This window comes from Dendropsophus ebraccatus, chromosome 1 (assembly GCF_027789765.1).
Source record: "Dendropsophus ebraccatus isolate aDenEbr1 chromosome 1, aDenEbr1.pat, whole genome shotgun sequence".
Taxonomy (NCBI): Eukaryota; Metazoa; Chordata; class Amphibia; order Anura; family Hylidae; genus Dendropsophus; species Dendropsophus ebraccatus.
This window is the reverse complement of record NC_091454.1, coordinates 190199407-190223734: the sequence shown is the minus strand read 5'-3', so window position 1 is coordinate 190223734 and position 24328 is coordinate 190199407. Positions and strand designations below refer to the sequence as shown.

The 24328-nt window shown below is 42.7% G+C and overlaps 1 long non-coding RNA gene across 1 annotated transcript in view; it reads right to left on the bottom strand.

Annotated features, from left to right (window-relative positions):
• The window catches only part of LOC138782181 (uncharacterized), a 32494-nt gene extending 8973 nt beyond the window's left edge, over positions 1 to 23521 (bottom strand). Inside the window, exons 1-3 of the long non-coding RNA XR_011361590.1 lie at positions 23264 to 23521; positions 17678 to 17806; positions 12650 to 12792 (exon numbers count right to left, since the gene is read on the bottom strand). This is a non-coding gene — a long non-coding RNA (uncharacterized lncRNA). The remainder of the gene's footprint in view (positions 1 to 12649; positions 12793 to 17677; positions 17807 to 23263) is intronic.
• Positions 23522 to 24328: the final 807 nt, after the last annotated feature.

The window sequence follows — 24328 nt, the reverse complement described above, 5'->3', positions numbered from 1 at the left end:
TATCACATTCCTCACACAATAAACTATGTAAGCACAAAAACCCGCTTAAGGGCAAAATTGCTGATTTTGGTCACATCACATCAGAAAAATTGTAATAAAAAGTGATAAAAAGTTGCATATCTGCAAGCAAGGTACCAATAAAAAAATAGGATTAGTCCTTACCGGTAAGCCGGTTTCTTCGAACCTTCACGACGGCACCATAGGAGGATGGGTTGTACCCTAGGGACAGGAAAAAGCATGAGAGGTTAAAAGCCCCTTCCCTTCCCTCCAGCACCAGTGTCTTTATAACAGAACTTTAGCACCACGTGAGTATCATACATTATATATATAATACTAGGGAGGGTAACTGGTGCCGTCGTGAAGGTTCGAAGAAACCGGCTTACCGGTAAGGACTAATCCTATTTTCTCTCCTCACCTTCACGACGGCACCATAGGAGTAATACCAGCAATACCAGGGAGGTACTACAGCCTGAAGAACCCTGCGTCCGAAGGACAGGTCTTCGTTACTTTGTAGTTGTAGCCGGTAGTGTTTCATAAACGTGTGAGGAGACGACCATGTCGCTGCCCTGCGGATCTGTTCTATAGAGACAGATGCTCTTTCAGCCCAGGTGGTTGATACTGATCTTGTAGAATGGGCTCGAATATTAATAGGAGATGAAAGATTCTGTGATTGGTATGCCTGTATAATGGCGTTCCTTATCCATCTTGCAATGGTACTTTTGGATGACTTCTTCCCCTTATTTCTCCCCTGAAATTGTAGGAAGAGATTTTCGTCTATCCGCCATGGGGCGGTTGTCTCAATATATTTTAGGACTATTCTTCTGACATCTAATGTCTGAAATTTCCTCTCTAAGTGATTTTTGGGGTTTGGACAAAAAGAGGGGAGTATGAGGTCCTGGGACTTGTGGAAGTTGGAAACCACTTTAGGTAGAAAAGAGGGATCGGTCTTCAGAACTATCCGATCCTCTGAGATCGTACAATAAGGTTGTCGTGTAGTCAAAGCCTGTATTTCGCCTATTCTTCTAGCTGAACAGATAGCTACGAGGAAGACGGTTTTGTAGGAGAGGAACTTCAGATTTGTCTCATCTAAGGGTTCAAATTGGGCTCCTGTAAGTCCTTCCAATACGACGTTTAAATCCCAAGGTGGATGTATGTTTTGCACTGTTGGATTTATTCTCGAGGCAGCGTGAATAAATCTTTTTATCCAGCGGTGATTCGCTAAATCTATATCATAGATCGCTGAGAGCGCAGAGACCTGGACCTTTAGTGTAGCGGGTTTGAGGCCCTTTGATAGCCCTGATTGCAAAAAGTCTAGTATTTGAGAAATATTGGGCTCTGCTGGAAAAGGAGGAGGGGTTTGACACCAGGAGGAAAAGACCTTCCATACCTTAAGGTAGATAGCTGCTGTTACTCTTTTCCTGCTTTTCATCAGAGTAGAGATTACGGTCTCTGATAATCCTCTGCTCCTTAACATTGACTCTTCAGGATCCAGGCAGATAGATGGAATTTCTGAGGTTCCGGGTGTACTATTGGGCCCTGGAACAGCAAGTCTGGAGACTGAGGGAGAAGGATTGGTTCTTCCAAGGCTAGGGATTTTAGAAGTCCAAACCAACCTCTTTTGGGCCAATACGGGACAATCAGTATTATTTTTAGGTTCCCTTCCCGTATCTTCTGGAGCACCCTGGGAATTAGTGGGATTGGTGGAAATCCGTAAGCCATCTTGAAGCACCATCTCTGTGTTAGTGCGTCTATTCCGGTAGGGTGATCTGCAGGATTCAGAGAGAAAAACTTTTCTGCTTTGCGATTTTGCCTGGTGGCAAACAGATCTATCTGCGGTTTGCCCCAGCGTTCCACCAGTTGAAGGAAGAGTTGGTTGTTTAGGCACCATTCGCCCGGGTGGATTTTGTTCCTGCTGAGAAAATCTGCATGTATGTTGTCTATTCCTCTCAGGTGTGTTGCTGAAAGGGATAACAGATGAATCTCGGCCCAGGAGAATATTTGCTGAGAGATTTTCCATAACCTGTTGTTTTTTGCGCTGCCTTGATGTCGAAGGTGGGCTACCGTTGTCATATTGTCTGACAGGATATGCACGTGAGTCCCCTTTAAGATATCTAGAGCAGATATCAAGGATATCTGAACTGCTTTTAGTTCCTTCACATTTGAAGATTGTTTCAGGGTTTCTAGGTCCCATACACCCTGAAAGATTTTCGTTCCTACTTGAGCACCCCAACCCGACTGACTTGCGTCTGTCCTCATTACTTGTTTCGTTTGGGGGTTCCACTCTGTTCCTTTTTCCAGGTTTCGTCTGTGAAGACCTGACCTGGGGAGTAAGAGCAAAGGTCCTTTCGAGGCCCGTGGGTCTTTTGTCCCAAATTTTTAGTATCTGAGCCTGTAGGGATCTGGAGTGAGCTTGACTCCAGGGGACTGCCGGGATGCAAGCTGTCATAGACCCCAGAACAGACATTGCTTCCCTGACAGAAGGAAGTGTCCTTGTTTTGAATTTCTGAATTTTCTCCCTTAGTTTTACTATTTTTTCCTCTGGGAGAAACGACATTTGCAGGTCGGAATCCAGGAGGATCCCCAAAAAAACTTTCCGGGGGGATGGTATAAAATCCGACTTTTTTATATTTATGATCCACCCTAGGGACTGGAGTAGATTTTGGGTGGTCTCTAAATCTTGTAAGGTCTTCTCTTGCGACTCTGCTATTATTAGCAGATCGTCCAGATATGCCACCATGTTTATGCCTTGTATGTGTAGGTGTGACACTACCTCTGACATGATGTTGCTGAAAATCCTGGGCGCCGATGATATCCCGAAGGGAAGGGCCCTGAATTGAAAGTGGCATATCTTTGTGTTTATTGTCAGTGCAAATCTCAGAAGTTTCTGAGATTGTGGGTGAATCGGCACATGATAGTATGCGTCTTGGAGATCCAGAGAGATCATCCAGGCGTTTTTGGCTATGAGTGGAGTAGTAGATTTTATCGATTCCATCTTGAACTTTATATATTTTACATGTTTGTTCAGCGGTTTGAGATTTATTATCAGCCGGTATGTCCCGTTTGGCTTTTTTACTAAAAAAAGGCTTGAGTAGTGGCCTGATCCCCTTTCTTCTCGGGGAACAGGGGAAACAACCTTCATGCGGTGGAGATTGAGTACACTCGCCACCATTTCTGTTTGCAGGGGACCTGGAGACTGTCGGGAGATGACAAATGTTTCTGGGGGAGGGTAAGTTAGTTCTATTTGATACCCTTCTTTGATAATATTTAAGGTCCAGCTGTTGTCTGTGATATTGTTCCAGGCTTGTGAATATTACGACAGTCTCCCCCCTACAGGACAAGCGTCATTGCTTATCCTGGGAGGCCTTGGGGCTGTAAAAAATATTTTTACCTTTGCCCCCTTTAGGATAACTCCAGCGACTCCCTTTACCTTTGCCCCTATAGGAGTCCTGGTATCTGGGTTTCTTAAATTGTTCTTTTTTCTGGGGAGTCTTACTCTCTGGAATGGCCTTCTTTTTATCTGCACTTTTCTCAATAATTGTATCTAATGCAGAACCAAATACGTATTTCCCTTTAAAGGGGATCCCACATAGTTTAGCTTTGGATGTGGAGTCACCCGTCCAGTTCTTTAGCCAGAGGGCTCTACGTGCAGCATTTGTCAAGGCCCCATCTTTCGCAGCGAATCTTACCGATTCTGCCGTGGCGTCTGAAAGGAAAGCTGTTGCATCTTTTAATAGAGGTAGAGAGCTAATGATTCTCTCCCTAGAGCAATCACTGTTTAGGTGTTCCTCTAGTTGTCCTATCCATAGGTGCAGGGCTCTTGCTACACATGTGGATGCGATATTGTTTTTAATAGAGTATGCCGCTGTCTCCCAGGATCTCCTGAGCAAACTCTCGGCATTGCGATCCATTGGGTCTTTGAGCTGTGAGGAATCCTCAAATGCCAGGAGGGTCTTTTTTATCACCTTGGCCATTTGGGCATCAATTAAAGGGATTTCTCCCCAACTCTCTGTATCTGTGTCACTAAATGGGAGACGTCTTTTGATCTCACCCGGGATCTGTAACCTTTTCTCTGGGTCAGACCATTCATCCATAATTAGGGCTTGGAGTGTGTCATGTACAGGGAAGACCAATCTTTTCTTTGGTCTAAGCCCCTGAAACATTTGGTCCTTTGCCGGTATTTCCTCTTGAATCTCTTCAAATCCAAGAGCACTCCTAACTGCTCTGAGAAGTGGCAGGGTATGATCAGAGGAAAACATATATTTTTTATGCTCCTCTTTATATTCGGTCTCATCTGACATCAGATCCAGGGACTCAGGGATCTGACCAGATTCACAGGATGAGTCTGAAGAGTGTCTCTTTCTTTTAGAAGAGGAAGCCACAGACATAGCTGACTCAGATTCAATGGAAGCCGGTGCTAGGGATACAGATTCCCTGGGCTGGGGAATAGCCGGGGAAGTATCCCTGATAATAGGTTCCACTGGCAGAGATGCCGGAGGAGCAATGGGCTGAGGCGCAGTAGAAGGTATCTCATGAGCGGGTATAGTTGGCTCTCTGGCCAAGGACGCAGCTATTTCGTCCTTCATCATTTTCCTGATGTCTTCCAAGAAGGAAGATCTATCTTTTTTAATAATGTCTCCAATACATCCTGCGCATATGTTCTTTTTGTAGTTAGATGGGATCCTGCAGTTGCAGGATACACATAACTTTGCAGGTGTTTTACTTTTTATTTCTTTTTTCCCTGCAGAAGTAGATGCAGTAGATTCTTTAGACTCCTAAAATAAATGTGAGAGCCAAGAATCTATGTGAGTAGGATCTCATTATAAATCTCTCTATACACTCAGATATACGTGTCATAGTGTTATCCCCTGGTGACTAAGTGTAAACAGAAGTGAACCAGGTGATGTGTAGACCAGAACCCGAGTAGGCCCCATATGCAGAGTTGGCATTGGAAGCGCACTGGTATTGCAGAGATCGGCACACGGAAGAGTGACTGTAATATAGTTACTCACGGTTACCGCCGAGGTAGTCTTTTCTGAAGCGGAGGAATCCATCTTCATGCCGATGATTCGGTCCGCTCGCGCTGTCTTTTTAAAGATGGCACCGGACCGGAAGTGCTATGACGCGCTTCCGGTGTGCGCACGGAATGTCGTCCGGCTGACGTATTTCCGGTTGAAGGCCGAGATTGCGGCCTACATCCGGAAGTCGCCGGACCTGCCTAGCAGTAAGAGAGTAGCCCGCCGGACCCCTCGCACTGCCGAATGCTGCCGCAGGCCGCCGCGCACCATACCTGATTCCGGGAGCGAGGTCTCTGAAGACGCCGGACCCTCAGGTAAAGGACGGGGGAGGAAGGAGACCGAAGGCCCCGATCGACCCCTCGCCTCTAATCTTCTTCTTCTTGGGGGATCTCTCCTCATCTTCACGCGGATCCCCCCCTCTCGTGTCTGCCCTAGCAGGACAGGAAAAAGCACTGGTGCTGGAGGGAAGGGGAGGGGCTTTTAACCTCTCGTGCTTTTTCCTGTCCCTAGGGTACAACCCATCCTCCTATGGTGCCGTCGTGAAGGTGAGGAGAGAAATACAGACCATGGTGCACAAAATGATACCTCAAATAGCCCCATAGACCATAAAATAAAAGCATTCTAAAGATCAGAACAGATCAGTTTTAAACCCTTTTTTTAATTTTTCAGTAAAATAACATATAAATTGCCCACGTTGTAGTCATCACTGACATGTCAATTTTATCACAGTGAAAGCGGCGTAAAGGCGAAAAACCTTCCCAAAATGTTTTTTTGCGGATTTACAGCATATTTTATGGAAAAATTAAGTCTGTCATTGCAGTGAAAATGTAGTGAAGTGAAGAAATTGTAGAAAAAAAAATCTGCTAGGAAAAATGTTATATAATTTTTTTTAACATAAACATATTTTGTGGGAAAGAAAATGTACTTGTTTGTTAACAATATACTACATCATGTTTGTTTAACCCCTTAAAGGGGCACTATCAGCAGGTTTGGCCCAGTGAACCTGCTGATACCAGCAAGCCGCTATTTACCTTAGGACTGCAGTGCCATTCTTCATTTTCCTGTGGGGTCCGGTATTGTGCAGGTTGATAATTGCTGATATGCTAATTAGCGGGTTCAGAGCATTAGGGGCGTTACTTATCCGCCCGGAGCACCCACTTGGCCTGTCTAGCTTGCCCTCCTGGCCCACCCACTATGCATATTCATATATCTATAGTTAGGCTGGGTTCACACTACGTAAGTCCGGCCGGGATAAACTTCAATTGTATTGAATTGGGATGCGGGAGCATCCGTGTGTGACCGCATCCCAATTCCCCATTAAACACAATAAAGAGTGCGGCCGGAGCTGCACTTTCCATTGTGTGACCTGTCAGACTTGTGCAGCCACAATTCAATGAATAGCTGCTGCACAAAACTGCCGTCAGTTTGCGCTGCAGCCTCTAGAGATCCTGGAGGGAGTGTATACTATGGGAGACATTTATCGTGCCAAAAATGCTTATTTTTCGACGGAAAATGGGCAGATGCTAATAAATTTATTCGCATCTGGCCATTTTCCCCCCAAAAAAATTGTAGGGAAACCTACTTCAGCTCTGAGCTGGCGTAAGTTTCCTGGCGCACGCAATCTCCTTACGGTCGGAGCAGCGGGGACATTCACCAAAACCCACAAATTAGCATATCGACAATTATCAAAAACATGCACAATACCGGACCCCACAGGAGTATGAAGAACGGCACTGCAGTCCTAAGGTAAATAGCGGCTGGCTGATAGCAGGTTCACTGGCTCATAGTGTCGCGTTAAGGGGTTAAATAAACATGATTTAGTTTACTGTATTGTTAACAAACAAGTACATTTTTTTTTCCACAAAATATGTTTATGTTTAAAAAAATTAATTATATAACATTTTTCCTAGCACATTTTTTTTTTTTTTTTTTACAAACTCCTTCACTACATTTTGTTCCTAGTTACAATAGTGACACACAAACCCTATTTCTATTTATAATCCTCTAAACCTTTTTATTCTGCTTTGACCCTCACACATTGCCTTGCAAACCCCTTGGTACAGCAGGACGCTCAAACTTCAAAGTATTTGTCTCTATTGAAAAGGCGTAGTCTCAGCTCGAGGATCCTATACAAAAGAGCTTTAGAGGGAGAACCTATGATTTTTTTTTTTACTGTATGACAAATACGTCCACACTTTCAGCTCTCACCATCAGAATCGATATTCACTCACAAAAAAAAAGAAAACATCTAAATTATGGTAATTACAATAGAATTCCTGGAACTCGCTGTCTGAGTTCCCCCGCTGTGATGTCCTCTTATATACGCTTTAAAATCATTATGTAAAATAATGGGTTGTGCGTTTTATAACTCTGAAAAATGGATGTATTTAGACTTTTCAAATCAATAAACAGAAAAGAGAGGCGAGAATTTTGTACACATTTATGTTTATACATTGCAGGGAATAGGACTGCATGGAGGAAAATACCTGAGCGCATACGATAAGCCCTGATCCTTCCTGGATGTAATGCTGTTTTTTGACTCAGCTTAAAAGCTGATGGTGCTTGGTGTGTTTTTTTACTTTTCATTTTTTAATAAGATTTATTTTTATTGACGTGAGCCAGTTAGCCTTAAAGTGTCACTGTCGTTTGATATTTTTTTTTGCAGAAATCAATAGTACAGGCAATTTTAAGAAACTTTGTAGTTGGGTTTATTGGCCGAAAAATGCATTTTTATCATGAAAAAGCTGCTTGAAGCTTCCCCCGCCCTGTCTTCATGGTTCTCTTATGGAGAGCCATAAGAGAAACAGATTGCTGAACTCAGGGAGAACAGCCAAATGACAACACTGCCGGCTGCTAATGAAAGCGCTCAATGCAGTGAAGTCCTAGGTGCATTGCCCCCTGGGAAACATGAGTATGCAAAAGAGGAGTCCGTGGAGCCTCATTAAAGAGTCTCAAAACACAGGACTAGCCAGATATCCCTCCGGGAAGGACCCAGCCAAGTGGCAGCTCCTGTTAGGAAACCACCAAATCCACCATATTAAGTGGCCCTATAAGTCAGTGTAATGATAAAGGATAAACCAAGGCTAGGTAACCATCCACAGACAGCTGTTTCTAGCCAGAATCCTGCTCCACACTGATGAGGGGCAACACCCCGAAACAGCTGTCTGTGGATGGTTACCTAGCCTTGGTTTATCCCTTGTCATTACACTGACTTATAGGGCCACTTAATATGGTGGATTTGGTGGTTTCCTAACAGGAGCTGCCACTTGGCTGGGTCCTTCCCGGAGGGATATCTGGCTAGTCCTGTGTTTTGAGACTCTTCAATGAGGCTCCACGGACTCCTCTTTTGCATACTCATGTTTCCCAGGGGGCAATGCACCTAGGACTTCACTGCATTGAGCGCTTTCATTAGCAGGCGGCAGTGTTGTCATTTGGCTGTTCTCCCTGAGTTCAGCAATCTGTTTCTCTTATGGCTCTACTAGGCATTGCTCCCACCTATCCAGAATCCTGCTCCACACTGATGAGGGGCAACACCCCGAAACAGCTGTCTGTGGATGGTTACCTAGCCTTGGTTTATCCCTTGTCATTACACTGACTTATAGGGCCACTTAATATGGTGGTTTTGGTGGTTTCCTAACAGGAGCTGCCACTTGGCTGGGTCCTTCCCGGAGGGATATCTGGCTAGTCCTGTGTTTTGAGACTCTTCAATGAGGCTCCACGGACTCCTCTTTTGCATACTCTTATGGAGAGGGGAGGGTTGGAGGAACCAAAACAGGACAACAAAGAGTTAATTTACACCTACATCACCGGGCTATCTCCTCTGAAGTCAGCCCTAACCTCTATAACCTTTGAATACAGATTTCACACAGGTCCCCTGTGTAATCCTTTGTTCTCTGCTCTCTGCTGCCGACTAATCTCCCTTCTCCCCCCTCCCCTCTCCATAGAAGATACAGGGTCCGACTGATGTAGGGTCCGACTGAGTCGAGATTTCCTGATAATGAGTAGTGGATGAGAGAGAGGAGGGAGGGGGGAGACACCTGGGGAAAGTCTTTTTAAATGCAGATAATGGCATATTTGTGAGACCTTCTGATTCCCCACTCATCACTCCACTTCTGACTTCCAATGTCTCAGCGGTGACAGCTCAATCACTGACTGATATGCAAAAAGAGTGCATGGAGCTTTATTTAAAAATCTCAAAACACAGGAGTATCCAGATATCCCTCCAGGAATGGACCCAGCCAAGGGGTGAACTGTAAGGAGGCCACCAAAACCATCATATTAAGTGGCCCTTTTAGTCAATATCCAACTCAAAATATGAGTCAAAGGATGTGACAAGGGAAATACCAAAGCCAGGTATCCATCCACAGACGGCTGCTTCGGGGTATTGCCTCTCATCAGTGTACTGGCTAGGTTGGGCACCACTCACTAGGTATTCAATACCAAGACAAGTGTGTTTTTGAAGTAGGAAGGAAAGCAATGAGTTGACATCCAGAAGAAATGACAGGGAGCCCAGAGGTGCGAAGAAGGTGAGTATGTAGGTTTTGTTTTGTGTTTTTTGAATTTTCAGGTATCATAATAATAATGCTTTTATTTGTATAGTGCCTACTCATTCCGCAGCACTTTTACATAGTTTAGTCTCTGTCCCCTAAATTTGCCTATCTGTATGTTTTTGGGTGTGGAAGGAAACCCACGCAAACACAGAGAAAACATACTAACTTTTTGTAGATTTTGCCCTTGGTGGGATTTGAACTCAGGACTGCAGCACTGCAAAGCTACAGTGCTAGCCACTGAGCCTTTATCGTGCAGCTTTAAGGTTCTCTGGGTAGTGAGGCACCTGTTTTGCTAAAGGGCCAATTTGATTTTTTTTTTTTGTCTTATCACCTGATGAAGCAAGTGTTTTTAGTTCTAGAAACATGTTAAGACATAAATTTGACACCTTATAGGGGGGCATATTTTTGCTGTGTCGTATGTTCAATCTTTTGAAGGGGCAAAAGGGAGGTAAAAATAATAGAATTGTATACCATATACCACTTTATTTCTCTCCAAAGAATCAGTCGGATATTAGCTTCCATGCCTAGAGAACCTCCTGAGGACCTCTCGACTAAGGGCCCGTTCACATTACGGAATACCGGCCGCTATCTCTTTCAATGGGAGGTATTGCACGCCTCCGCTCTCCGCACCTTTCCACTTAGAGAATTGACATGTAAATTTTTGGAACGTAGAGCAGAGGCCCGAAAGGCCTCCCATTGAAGGAGATAGCAGGTTGGATTCCGTGGGCGGGGGTTCCGAGCGGAATCTCTGAGCCAATTCCGTAGTGTGAACGGGTCCTAAGGATTTATCCCTACTGTATTCTTGAAAATGTCTGTAAAGAATTGCAAGTTTTTTGTTTTTTCTATGATAAGTGGCTAGAGCCAGTATGGGCCTTTATGTCATAATGCTATAGAACAGCTATATATGTTCTTTATAAGATCATATATTGGGATTTATTATCTCTATGACTATATTCTTCATTTGTTGATTTTTTTTTTCCAATAAATGATTTTAAAAAATATTTATTAAAAGTTCTATCATGGTTTCCAGCTGTGAGAGTATATATGTATCACTACCCACCACCCACTGGGGTCTATTACATTTTGGTTGAAGACATGTCCAGCGAGCGCCTCATTGTTACCTAAGACACGGTGCTGCACACACAGTTATGTCTGGGCCTGTAGTTTCCAGCTGTTTTGCGCCATTTAAGTAATAAAAAAAAAGTTGTTTTTATTGTTTTCAGTGACAGTAACACAAAAGCAATCTTGTAGCTATGATACCTTTTAGTGGCTAACAAAAATAAACTGCTAACATAATTTCTTTCATTTTTGCTATCCATTGAGAGGTATCATAGCTGAAAGATTGCTTTTTTGTTAGCAATAAAAGTCTAATTCTAGAGAATGGGAATAAGCTGCAGTACCATAAGGAAGATGTGGCGTCCCCAATCATTCAGCTCATGGGCAGAGGTGACAGGGCCCGACATCAGATATTGGTGGTTTGTTTTTAGACTATAAAGAAAAGGTCATCGATAATGAAGAAAAACATGTTTAATATTGAAAAAAAAAAACATGAACGCCATTATATTTCTTCTTTCACTTGTTTAATTCAGTACAAATCACATCTGACCTAGTTAAGGATTTACAATTCCAATGATTAATTAGAGAGTAATTCAGATGTCTGGCGTGTCATCATGGGGGTGATCTTCATAGACATCTCTTTTCTCTTAGGAATTTGTATTCAATGAGGCAGACAGCTAAAGTATTAAGCAGGTGCCACCAAAATCAACGTGTATCCTCAAATGACCCATATGTGAACTACCAGGTCATGAATATTCCTTTATAGGATGGTATTATTTCAGTCATGTTAAGGAGGAAGTCTGGAGAAAGATAAAGAAAAAGTACTTTACTGTCCCCATTCCTGCGAATCCCCATGCCAGAAGCTCTGGGACTCTTGACAGAAGCCATTTCCCCTAAATTGTGATGACATCATGATTTAGGGGAAAATGCCCAACCCGGCTGATGGACTGGCGGCTCAGTCAATCAGTGACTGGAGTGGTGTCCCGCCCTAGTCACTGACTGGCTAAGCGGGCTATCAATCAGCCGGGTTATGACGTTGGCAGCAGAGGAGATCCTGGAGCCCAGCTGGGGTCCCGGGGCCAGTCAGAAGCGGATAGCCAGCATGGGGAGAGGAAGGTTTATCCGTTTGTTGCCCCTGCCATGACTTCTCCTTTAATTGGAGGTGTGTTTTTCAGCATTTGCTTAGTGCAACCTGGTATTCAAATATTCTAGGCTTCTATGGGGAGGAAAGGGCTGAGCTGCAGCATGACAGCTCTGTCTGCAGCTTATCTCTAAGAGAACAAAGGGGTCAGCCAGTGATTTTCCATCATGCTCAAACCCTATCTCCACCAATATCATCTCTTGGTAGATGGCCGGGAGAGCCCCATTAACTATATACTAATGGCCGAACCTTGGGAACCTTTAGAGCAGGGTCTTATAAAGAAGAAGCCTAAAGGCTGCATGGACATGCTGTTTGCCAGGGATTTCAAGATGACTGCAAAACTGTGTGAATGAACAGTATGTCCACATGGTTTTCTACCATGTGGACATGTTTTCTACCATGTATCAATAAGTGTGCTAACATTTGTGGTCTGGATAGTCTAAAGATGCCCCATAAACCACTGTGATAAATCTGGTGTGTTCTTAGACTGCCTAGTCAAAGTATTAGACCGTATTAGCACATCTGTCCCAAAATTTTTGTTACCTTCAGCTGCCTCTAGAGGGAGCTTAGGAGCTTACCGCATACTGAACTCCCATACTTTCACTAGTGGTAGCTGCAGAGCGTATCATGTGATTTCTCATTATATGTGCATCTACTGTATGCAGAAAAACTAAACTCAGGCTAAAGATATATTTAGAAAATAATCAGGACAGGGTTTTTGGTCTAAAGATTAAATGATGATAAAAAAATGGAAAGTCACTTTAAGGTTATACAGTATCAGTCATTTTTAAATGTACCTATTTAACACTTAAAACCAATTTGGTGACTGTAGCTCCTGGAGCAGGCTTGGGCTATGTTGTGAGATGCTGATAATAAGAGGCACTAACCTGTAACAATATGGCCATTATGGAGCAGCAGGTCTATTATCCCTGACATCTTGTCTATCCGTTGCCAGCAATTTCAGGGTAGACAGTGCAAATGATAAAACAGTCAATCGAGTATTGATCTTCCTTTTCAATATACCTCCAGCCTATGTAGAGAAAAGGCCTGTAAGCTGCTAGCCACTGTAGAAGTGAATGTTTCTTGTACGCCATTGCCTTAAACAGCCCCCCTGGGAAGCAGCAGTGGTTAATCCACAGTGGTAAAGATTTCAATAACTGTGTTTAGGTCTAATTGGCAATGTGTAGGCAGGAGGGGAATCCTGTGGTGACCTGCTTCATATGCCTACAAAAAGTCTTTGAATTCTTTAAGAAAAGATAAAAGTCATCAACTCCCATTGATCATAAATTCTGACAGTCGGTTCTTCCTGTCTGTAAGTAATGATCTTCTAAACAGGGAAGATTAGAACACTCAGGAATGTCAGTAAATGTCCTGATGCTTCTAAGCGGTCCTTGTTCTGTGCTTTAAAAGTGGATGTCAGGCGTAAACCAAGACGGGCCGGGAAAGGTAATCATATAATTCTAATGATCGGACTTGGTGTTGTTCTTCCCTATTCAATGCACTGGTCATCATGTTATCCTGTTAATGAACTAGGGGCTATTATTGTGCTTTATAGGGCACTAATCTATAATCCAATAATGTTCTACACGGGAACGGATCAGATGCTAGGCTATAAGAACACACTGCTATATTGAGTTAACTGAGTGAATGTCAGGATAGTAGGGATCCCGCACTTGTCTTCTCTGTCCATTTAACCATCTTTATTGAAATCATCCCCAAGTAATTATTATAGTACACTCTATACAGTGGCTAGCCGCCATACTGTATATCCCACTGTTGTTAGGCTCCTATACTGTAAGTTTCCCTGTAGTTAGGTCTCCATACTGTATACCTCCCTCCCTGCTCCCCTGTAGTTCTTTCCCCATCTTGTGTACTGTACATCCCTCTCTGCCATAACACCTCCCATACTTTATACCTCCCTCCACTATAGTTGTTCCCCCATGCTGTATACACCCCCCTCCCATACTGTATACCTCCCTTCCCCCACTGTAGTTGTTCCCCCATACTGTATACATTCCCCTTTGCAGTTAACCCCCCCCCCCCATACTGTATACCTCCCTCACCACTCTGTAGTTCTTCACCAATACTGTATACATGCCCCATCTGCAGGTAGTCCCCATACTTTATACCTCCCTTCCTACCTGTAGTTGGCCCACGTAACCCCCCCCCCCCCCCCCCCCCATTTTTAATGTCGCCCTACTGTGCCTCTTCTTACCCCTCCTGCCCTCCCTGCAGCTTGTGTTAAGTAGGTGCGGGCAGAGCATAACAAGTCTTGGGGGGATGTGTAGAGTACTGGGGAAGAACTACATGGGGGGAGGGAGTTACAGTAATGAGGGCTTACTGCCAAGGGGTATGTGTATAGTATGGGGGAGTATGTATACAGTATGGGGGTGTTAGCTGTGCATGGAGGGGTCTAACTCTGGAATCTGACTAAAAAGTGTATTGTATGTACTTTATCAGTGGCTTATGGCTTGGTCTGGGATTTAATACATGTGGTGGTGGTGGGGGGGGGGGGGTTGGGGTTATATCCTGGGTGCATGCAGGTTGGTCCAATTGAGGGTATGTGCACACTACAGATCACCTGCTGCAGATTCTACTGCTCACCTCGCATCACGCGTGCATCTTTCGGAATCCACCCAACCATAGAAAGGAGTCTATGGCATGAGCAGAGATGCACACGGGCAAGAGTGGGGATGAGTGGCAGAATCCGCAGCGGGTGATCCTCCCGGATTCTGTAATGTGCACATACCCTGAGACAGCTAAAAGTACATAAATACCCCAAGTTACCCTGGGGGTGTCAGAATCTACGGGGAGTTGGATCCCACTGAGGAATAGTGGGAATAGTGGGATCCAAATGGGATAGTCTTCTATCCCCACATGTGCCAATAAGTTTCAGCGATGTAGCTGATGGGTGGGTACATGCGGTTACATACTGCAGTATTTCCTATGATAACATAGCTGGTATGCTGCCAGGTCATGGTAATTAGGGCATCACATTTACATATCCCCGCTATTATGATCCCAGGCTTCCTGTTATCATTCTTCCTCACATTTTTTACAGTATAAGGATTAGAAGGAAGTTCACAAGGTCGACTTTCTCATACTCAGAAAATAAACATTTCATTTCAAGCACCATAATCTCATATGGGGATCACATACAGCCCCTTTCATGGGAGCTGTATATCACCTAAGTCCTAGATTTCTCCTGTGAATGGCTGGCTTCTGATAGAGAGCCCAGGCAAAAGCACCAGATAAGAAATTGTATTAGCGGCGACCTGTGAACCTAGAAAATCCAACCAGCATGAGATAAATTGGTGCTTGGTATAAATTTATGTATTCTTTGAATCAGCCCTTAAAGGATTCATTGGCATGAAAATCTATGAGTGTGCCTTGCTAACTAAACAAATAGAGCAAATCTATGTATTGTCACTGGGAATGAGAAGTCCCATAGCTAGCAAACCTCCATAGAGCTGGTAATCTGGCAGCCTTGGTACCTGTCACATATTTCACAGGTTATTGTTTTTTTCCCACAATTTATACTAATAAGCTAAACCATATATCACATAGCTGGTGTGATATATAAAAAGTGTCATTTCTTTGTTTTTATAATATACCATGCAAAAAAGTCTCATGATACATAAAGATGTGTTGCTACAACATTAATGTGCAATTTTGACTTTCTAATGTTTTATATCCTCATACACATGGCTGTAGATAGCTGGCGGGCTGATTGCTTGTTCAGCCGACAGCTATCTTTCCCATTTCCCTTATGCACAAATGCACAAGAAGAAGAAAAAAAAATGATGGAATCTCTAAATACTGAGGAAAAAAAGACAAGAAAATTGGTCTGTTGTTAAATGGAAAAAGTGCTTCTAGACCTTAGAAGCTGTGGACTTAGGTAGTTATAAAAATAAGAGAGGTGTCAATTGTATTACAGGAAAGGGTTATTTAACTCCTTAAAGAACGTGTGGCAAAAGATGTTGGTTGTTCCCAGTCGGCTGTGGGTAAAATTTAGTGCAAGCAAAAACAATATGGAAAGGCTATAAAAGGAGAACATACAGGTAGACCTAGGAAGATGGAGGCGTTATAAATAGAAAATGTTCAACAAAACATGAAAAACAAAGTTACTGTCAACAATGTTATAGTGAACTGAAGAGAAAAATCATAGAGAGTGGAGGACTGGATGAAAGTGATATGATATGATAAGTGATATAGATTAGAAGAGCAGTAAGTTAATAGTCAGCACCCAGTCCAATTAGTCAGGCATGTCTCCTGGCTTGATTGCCTGAATGGTTGAGCACGGAGAGACTTCCCCTGGACTCCGGGGCAAATCACATATAAATAGAAGAAGAAAAAATCCTCTCCAGCTCATGTAGTTTTCAATGCTTTATTGACTATACATGTGACACCGACGCGTTTCAGACCCCACTGGGTCCTTAGTCATGGTTTTTCTGCATTTAATCCAGCTATCTGTATGGAATCCAAGCTATATACAGGCAAGTTTGTAATGATAACGCGGCACTCGTAGACGTAGACGTGGGTGCCAACTGCACTCCGGAGATCACCCGGATACAATGTATAAAAAACAAAATATTGCTGTAGCACTCCAATAAGGTGAAAAAAATAAGGAGGTTTATTCAATCCATGAACAGGGTATGCGACGTTTCAGTCTTACAATCAAGACTTTTCTCAAGCATGTGAATACATCAATACACACGTGATTTTATAGTCTGAATCAAATTAATCAATCAATACAAAATTAGTGATATACAAAACATGATTAAGGTAAAAATATCGTGATCACATCTAAAAAATAAGTGTCCAATGTAAAATTGATTGTATGGATTGTATGGAATCCAAGCTATATACAGGCAAGGTGATAACTAAATTAACATCCTGTAGGGAATAGGTATAACGCCATGCACAGCCACGCCTGCCTAAGGACCCAGTGGGGTGTGAAACGCGTCGGTGTCACATGTATAGTCAATAAAGCATTGAAAACTACGTGAGCTGGAGAGAATTTTTTCTTCTTCTATTTATATAAGATGGATAATGCAGGCAATTTTTCTAAAAAAAAACAGTGGTCCATTTATAAGTACAGTATTTTCCTGCGTATAAGACTACTTTTTAACCCAGGAAATTCTTCTCAAAAGTAAGGGGTTGTCTTATACGACAGGTGTCGTTTTATAGGGTGGGTGCTGGAAAACTTTGGAACCAGACTGGAGACTCTACGGTCCCCGCCTACATGGGAAGAGTTCGAAAACGGCTGCATCCCCGCCGTATGCTGTGACCGTATGAAGGGCAGAGCAAGCTGCAGGCGTCCGAGGTATGGAAAAAAAAAGATAGGGTAGAGCGGCGTTGTGCCCAGAAACACACACCTCTATCACCTGTCTAGCCCGCCCTTGTATCCTGCCGCTATTACTGTACCTCCTTTTCTGCCTTTCAGATCTCACTGCTGTTCGATGTTTTTTATTAATTCGGTGTGCGTTGGAGGAGGGGTAGTCTTATACGGCGAGTATATGCCAAACTCTCTATTTTAACTGGAAAAGTTGGTCGTCTTATATGCCCAGTCGTTTAATACTCGAAAATACGGTATATATAAAGAAATATAACAGAACATCATCTGCTGAAAAATAACAGAATAGTGCTGGGGGTGGACATTCACATAAAAACAACTTTAAGGGTATAAACCCACACACCGTATATGCAGCAGATATGCAACAAATATGCAGCAGATTTGTTGGTACAGATTTGATGCTGTGTTCAGTTATTTAGATCTAATCTGCTGCGAGTTTGCTGCGTATCGCAGCATTAAATACGCTGCATATACGGTGTGTGGGTTTATACCCTTAAGGTAACAAATAACCATAAGAGATAACTAATGCTTTGGACTTTCGATCACACACGTCACTTACTTCTCACTTCTCTCAATCGGTGGGAGTCTTGGGATCTTGAGAGAAGAGAAACTCTTTAGGTAGAATTATTCTTTAACTCCTCATGATGGCACATTTGTAAATGAGAGTCCTGTCGGGAAGCCCAGCATGCTAAAATCAATAGTATAGAAGAACGTAGTTAGCTAAAAAAAAGAACTAAAATGAAATTCTCGTTTAGTTTCACTGTTTTCATGCCTCATGGAGTTCAGATTTGCAATTCTTCTCATCTGGGGTAGCACTTTCTTCCCGTGTTCCCCTGCTGAGTAATGCGGAGGGTTATGTGCTTCAGATACATTAAGGGGAGATATTAGAAGTAAATTTTGGCACAGAAGTGCGGTTATCACTTTTCAAGCCCCATCAGTTGTTGTTGTCTTGGAAAACTGCACTGAATATGTTTACTAGATCAACCGAAACTACTATAATTGTATCGTATGGACAAGAAAGAGGACTTATAAAAGACTTGTCATATGTGACTAGCATGGAGATTCATGGATTATGAAAGCCAGAATAACTGTATACTGTCTTAAATGCTGTTTGTTTTATAGTGTTAAGGTGACCATACATACTAGATATAAATAGGTTGATGGTTAAAGGGGTACTCCGAAGGGGGGGGGGTTAATTACCTGGTGTCAGAAAGTTATACAGATTTGTATATTACATCTATGTAAAATACCTTCGTGTACTTATCAGCTGCTGTATGTCCTGCAGGAAGTGGTGTATTCTTTCAAGTCTGACACAGTGCTCTCTGCTGCCACCTCTGTCGGTGACAGGAACTGTCCAAAGCAGGAGAGGGTTTCTATGGGCATTTGCTGCTGCACTGGACAGTTCCTGTCATAGATAGAGGTGCTAGCAGAGAGCACTGTGTAAGAGTGGAAAGAATACACAACTTCCTGCAGGACATACAGCAGCTGATAAGTATTGAAGACTTCCATTTTTTTTTTTTGTTTTTTAAATAGCTGTAATTTTCAAATCTGTGTAACTTTCTGACACCTGTTGATTTTGATTTTATCTCTGGAGTGCCCCTTTAAATAATCAATCTATTTTTAATCTTTATGGAAACCTAGCAGATTTTTTTAGTGCCCCCACAGGAGGAATGAAGCACTACAGTGTGTTTAGTGAAATCAATGGGCAATCCCTGTAATTGACAGACAGGCTAAGACAGGCATAAAGGGATACGCTCTATGTACCTGTTTTACATTTTGGCTAATGGACTGAGGTCCTAAAATATTGACTCCTTACTATTACCTCAGAGTAGCCCATTTGGGTATTTAAAGATGTTTTCTTTAGAAGAGGGATTAAAGGGGTTGTGCGGCGCTAAAAAATTATTCACAGAATAACACACATTACAAAGTTATACAACTTTGTAATGTATGTTATGTCTGTGAATCGCCCCCTTCCCCGTGTCCCACCACCCCCACCCGTGTACCTGGAACTGCAGGGCCGGTTTTAGACTAAATGTGGCCCTGGGCAGTTGAAGGTGGGGCCCCATATGCTGAAATATTGTAGCAACAATTTAAGGTCCCCATACATTTTACACTTTTGTTGGTGGTACCTGCTGCTCGTGGTGGGTTCGGCCATCAGTGTAAGGTGTATGGGGCTCTCTGGACAGTCTGACAGATGACATCAGTGGACAAAGGGGGTCGGACTTGATGGAAAATCAACACCCAACCTCTTTGTTGTCAGAGAGATAAGCCGCCATCAGATCTGTCTGGCTATAGCTTATCCCTCTTATAGAGGACACAGGAACATTCATCTGTGCCGAACATTCCTGTGTATGGGGAGGACGGGGCCGGATGGGAGAGAGAATTGTCAGCAGCTACTGAAAGTGTACGGACAGTATAAGGGCCGTACTACACGGCCTGATATTCAGGAGAAGTGAGCGCCAATCTAGTAGAATGGAGCTCGCTTACAGAGCCTACCACATGGCTCAATTATTGTGCAGCAAAGGCTGTGTATGTGTGTATATATATATATATATATATATATATATAAATATATATATATATATATACATATACCGGCACCAGAATGAGCCTCAGCCAAACACTTATAGGGAATAAGGAGAAACTCCCAGCCCTATTGGACAAGGCTCCTGGTTCCAAACAGAATCACCTGTGGATCAGAACTGGCAGCAGTGTAACTCCTTAATAGCCAGAGCACACAGCAGACGGGTGGGGCAGAACACAATACTAGAAATAGGCCAGTGTTCAGACAGGGTTCAGGTTACTGCACAAGACATACAAAAAACTGAATATCAGCGCCATCTTAGCCACGCAGCACGAGCTGAGGGGCGCACGGAGTTCATCCCAGGCACATTCATGACACTTGTACCTTCGGATAGCTGCTTTTAATCCAAGATCGGTCCTGGGGTCCGTTCGGTAGGTGATGCAGTTAATGTCATAAAAAACAACTTTTAAACTGGCAGCCCTGTGCCCTTTGGCCGGGGCTTACATTGTGTATGCATTAAGCTGGCACAACCTCTCTGTCCCTCCTCCCCACCCTCCTCATCATTAGGAATGCTCCAGGCAGATTGCCTCCTATTCCTCACCTGTGTCAGCCCGGCACATGGGCTGGATTGTTAAGGCACCTGTGTAGTTTTCACTGCAGAGGAAAAGGAAATATAGTGCAGAGGAGGGACAGAGAGGTTGTGCTAGCCTAATACATCACAAACTAAGCCACGGCCAAAGGGCACGGGGCTGCTATTTTAAAAGTTGTTTTTTATTACATTAACTGCATCACCTGCCAAACGGACCCAAGTCTTGGATTAAAAGCAGCTATCCAAAGGTACAAGCGGTTTGGGGGGAGGGGGGTCAGATTGTGGGTACAGAGTCGCTTTAAGAATGCTGAAAAATCCACAAATTCTTTATACCTTACAAGGAATTATTGTTCATGATTTACTGGACTGTCAAATACACATCACTATTAATCCAAATCACAATACATCATTTCAAGTACATCGTACAAAAAATGACACCTAAAACTATTAACTGTTACAGAAGGGAAAGTTCTGGTTCAGTAATCTGGACATTACCCCAACATAAAAATAACGAGGAACAAATAGGAAGCTACATTCATTTGTCTGCCGTGTTACTCATTCATCACATGCAGAAATCTGCTTTTCTTATTCTCCCTTTGGATTATATAGTTTTCCCAGACATGCTTGCTGGGAACTTCCTGTCTAAGTTCATGGTTCTCAATGTGAAATAAGGTTAATTGATTGGGAAAAATGATCTGCTGGAGGTTTTTGAAGATATGGATAATGATTTCCAGTCTATACCCTTAGTTATACTGAACTGTGATGTAACTCCTAAGGGTATGGTGTAAAGTGATGAGAGGAACTACAATGTCATCCACTCATAGACTACACTTTATTACTTTTTATTAGAGATCATCCCAACCCAAGGGTTCGGCATTTGATTACCAGTGGCTGCAGAAGTTGGATACAGTCCTGAGGGAGTCCGGAAAAACCTGGATGTTTTCCAGGTAGCCTTAAAGTGGTACTGCTACCTCTTTCCGCACCATCCACAAGCCTAGATGCTGCACATTCAATATACAGTATACCTGTATAACACTTGCCTGTGTCTACTTTCTGCTCTAACATTGCTTTATTACATCAGTGGACAGTGTCAACAAGGTGGAGCTTCACAGCCAGGCGAAAAAGACCACTTGGTCTGTCTAGTCTGCCTTTTTAGTATTCCCTTTCTTATTATCTTAGGATGGATATATGTTTATTTAATATCTTTTCTGTAAAGTAATATTTTCTTAAGTTGCTTCTGATCTTTCCCCCAACTAACCTCTCACTGTGTCCTCTTGTTCTTGAGTTCTTTTTTTTTTTCTAAAAACACTTCAGTCCTGAACCTTATTTAGTCCTTTAACATATTTAAAGGTTTTGATCATGTCCCTCCTTTCTCTTTCCTCCAACCTACAGATTCAGACCCTTAAAGGGGTTATCCAGCGCTACAATAACATGGCCACTTTTTCACCTCTCTTGTCTCCAGTTTGGGAGGATTTGAAACTCAGTTCCATGAAGGTAAATGGAGCCTAATCGCAAACCACACATGAACTAGAGACAAGAGTGGTGAAAAAGTGGCCATGTTTTTGTAGCACTGGATAACCCCTTTAAGTCTTTCCTGATATGATTTATGCCTGACGCCCTCCACAATTTTTCTATTTTATTAATATCCTTTTTTTACGTGTGGTCTCCAGAACTGGACACAGTATTCCAGATGTGGTCTCACTAGAGCTCTATACAGCGGGATCACAATCTCCCTCTTCCTACTGGTTATACCTCTAGCTATACAGCCCAGCATACAATTTAATTTCCCTACTGACTGGCTGTCAGAAATCACTACCTCTAAATCCTTCTACTCTGAAGTCTTTTCCAACACAGAACTGCTGATGTGATACTCGGGTAGAGGATTCCTTCTCTCCATGTGCATTTAGTGAGACATTTAGTTGCTGATTTTATAGTGTTGTATTTAATATCAAAAACAGGCAAAAGAATCAATTAAATAAAATCACCTCCCCTGCTGATTTAGTATTATTTAGTGGTAATAACAGGGAACATTTAAATCCAAACCACATTTAACCCCTTTAACCTACAGCACTCCTTGACCTAGCCTTGGCTGTAGCAACATGTGATCGTGTTTTATACACTTTGCATGACGTCCTTTTATCTTTTTGACACCTCTTCTGCAGCATTTAGTATCCAATATATATTTAGGTGTTAAAAATATTGCCCACCACTTGTCTTATATGTGAAGGCAGAAAAAAAGCAGTAGTAAAAGCCGCCTGGAAACAGCACAGTCCTGACCTGCATCAACGTCCCTTTTACCACTATACATAACTTCGGTTAGAGACAGTTTCCAGAAGAAAAATGCTCCCATGGTGCAGACGCAGTCAGTTCATTTCAGCTGAAAATGCACAAAAAAGCAGCGAGCTATCACTTTTTCATGACGCTGAAAGTAAGTTAGTGTCACTTGAGAGAGGGGAAGGCGGAGGCAGATTCATTGCTCGCAGTCATTGCTGAGCTTTATAGAGGATGGCAGGAATTTAACTAAACTGGCGCATTTCAAGAATCCTTTATTAGAAATCCTCTGAATAAAATTCAGGGCAAAATGGGAATAATTAGTTTGTTATGGAAAAGAAACAGTCAGAAAATTTGGTGTCGGAAACTTATAAAAAAAAAATTTAGTCTTCCAGTACTTATCAGCTGATGTATGTCCTGCAGGAAGTGGTGTATTCTTTTCATTATGACACAGTGCTCTCTGCTGCCATCTCTGTCCATGTCAGGAACTGTCCAGAGCTGTAGCAAATCCCCATAGAAATCCTCTCCTGTTCTGGACAGTTCCTGACATGGACAGAGGTGGCAGCAGAGAGCACTGTGTCAGACTGGAAAGAATACACCACTTCCTGCAGGTCATACAGCAGCTGATACGTCCTAGAGAGGAATAACAATGTGCAACTTTTTCTCCTATTACAAGACTCCCAAACTCAGTTCCTTGGCTATGATCCAGGAAGCCTGCTATGAGGGACAAAACCTATGAGTTTCTGACTACGCAGCACTACCTTGCATGAAGCTAAAGGGTCTCACTCGACTCTCGACATCATCTTGATCAGCACAAATTTATGGCGACAAGAATCATCCACTTTCCAGTTCATTTGTTCCTCCTTTATTGAGAGTTGCTCAGCTAAAATGACAACTGAGGACTGAAATCAAATATATAGTATTTCTCCTTGATGTATAGGCTGTCAAACAGAATTTACACCTACAAGATGAAAACTTCCATCCGGGTTATGTTGTAACATAACGCATCTCTGGAGCCTAAAATGCGTAAAAATTTATTTATATGAGATTTATCAAACACGGTGTAAAGTGAAACTGGCTCAGTTGCCCCTAGCAACCAATCAGATTCCACCTTTCATTTTCCAAAGAGTCTGTGAGGAATGAGAGGTGGAATCTGATTGGTTGCTAGGGGCACTGAGCCAGTTTCACTTTACACCATGTTTGATAAATCTCTATTTTTGTTGGTTGCTGTCTTTTTCGCTATACTTTTACAACTTTTTTCTCATTTCCTTGTCAACTTCTAAGGTCTCCTGTCTTTTCTTAGATGTCTTAGTGCTGTCACTTGTAGTCTATGTGATAGCTACAGTATATGTCCGAAAGCATAATAAAGAATAAAATACATGTTTATGACAAGTCTAACACCTCTGAGCTCAGTCATGTGTATAAATTCACTTGGCACGGTCACACTTTTTTTTTTTAAGTCCTAGAAATTTCCTGCACAGTATTCATTCATTCCTGTATTCACACATTCACTTCTAATCATTTTATGATTTATGATCTTAAAAGATGACATGTCATAAGGTATTTGTAGTATCCTCCCTGATGGATCCCAGTTAATGCCTTGTCACTACAATGAAAGTTTCTCCTAATTTTTGATTTTAGTCCAGTGACGTAATAGAAAAAGCCAAACTTTTTATTGGCACCCCCGCCCCCTCCCTCTGTAGGTAATCCCCGTTTGTTAGCCCTCCGCCCAAGAGATAGCATATGTTCGGCATCTTCCCTGGTATCCCCCCCCCCCCCGTAGGCAGTGCCCCAATTGTAGACATGTCCCATAATGTCCCCCATAA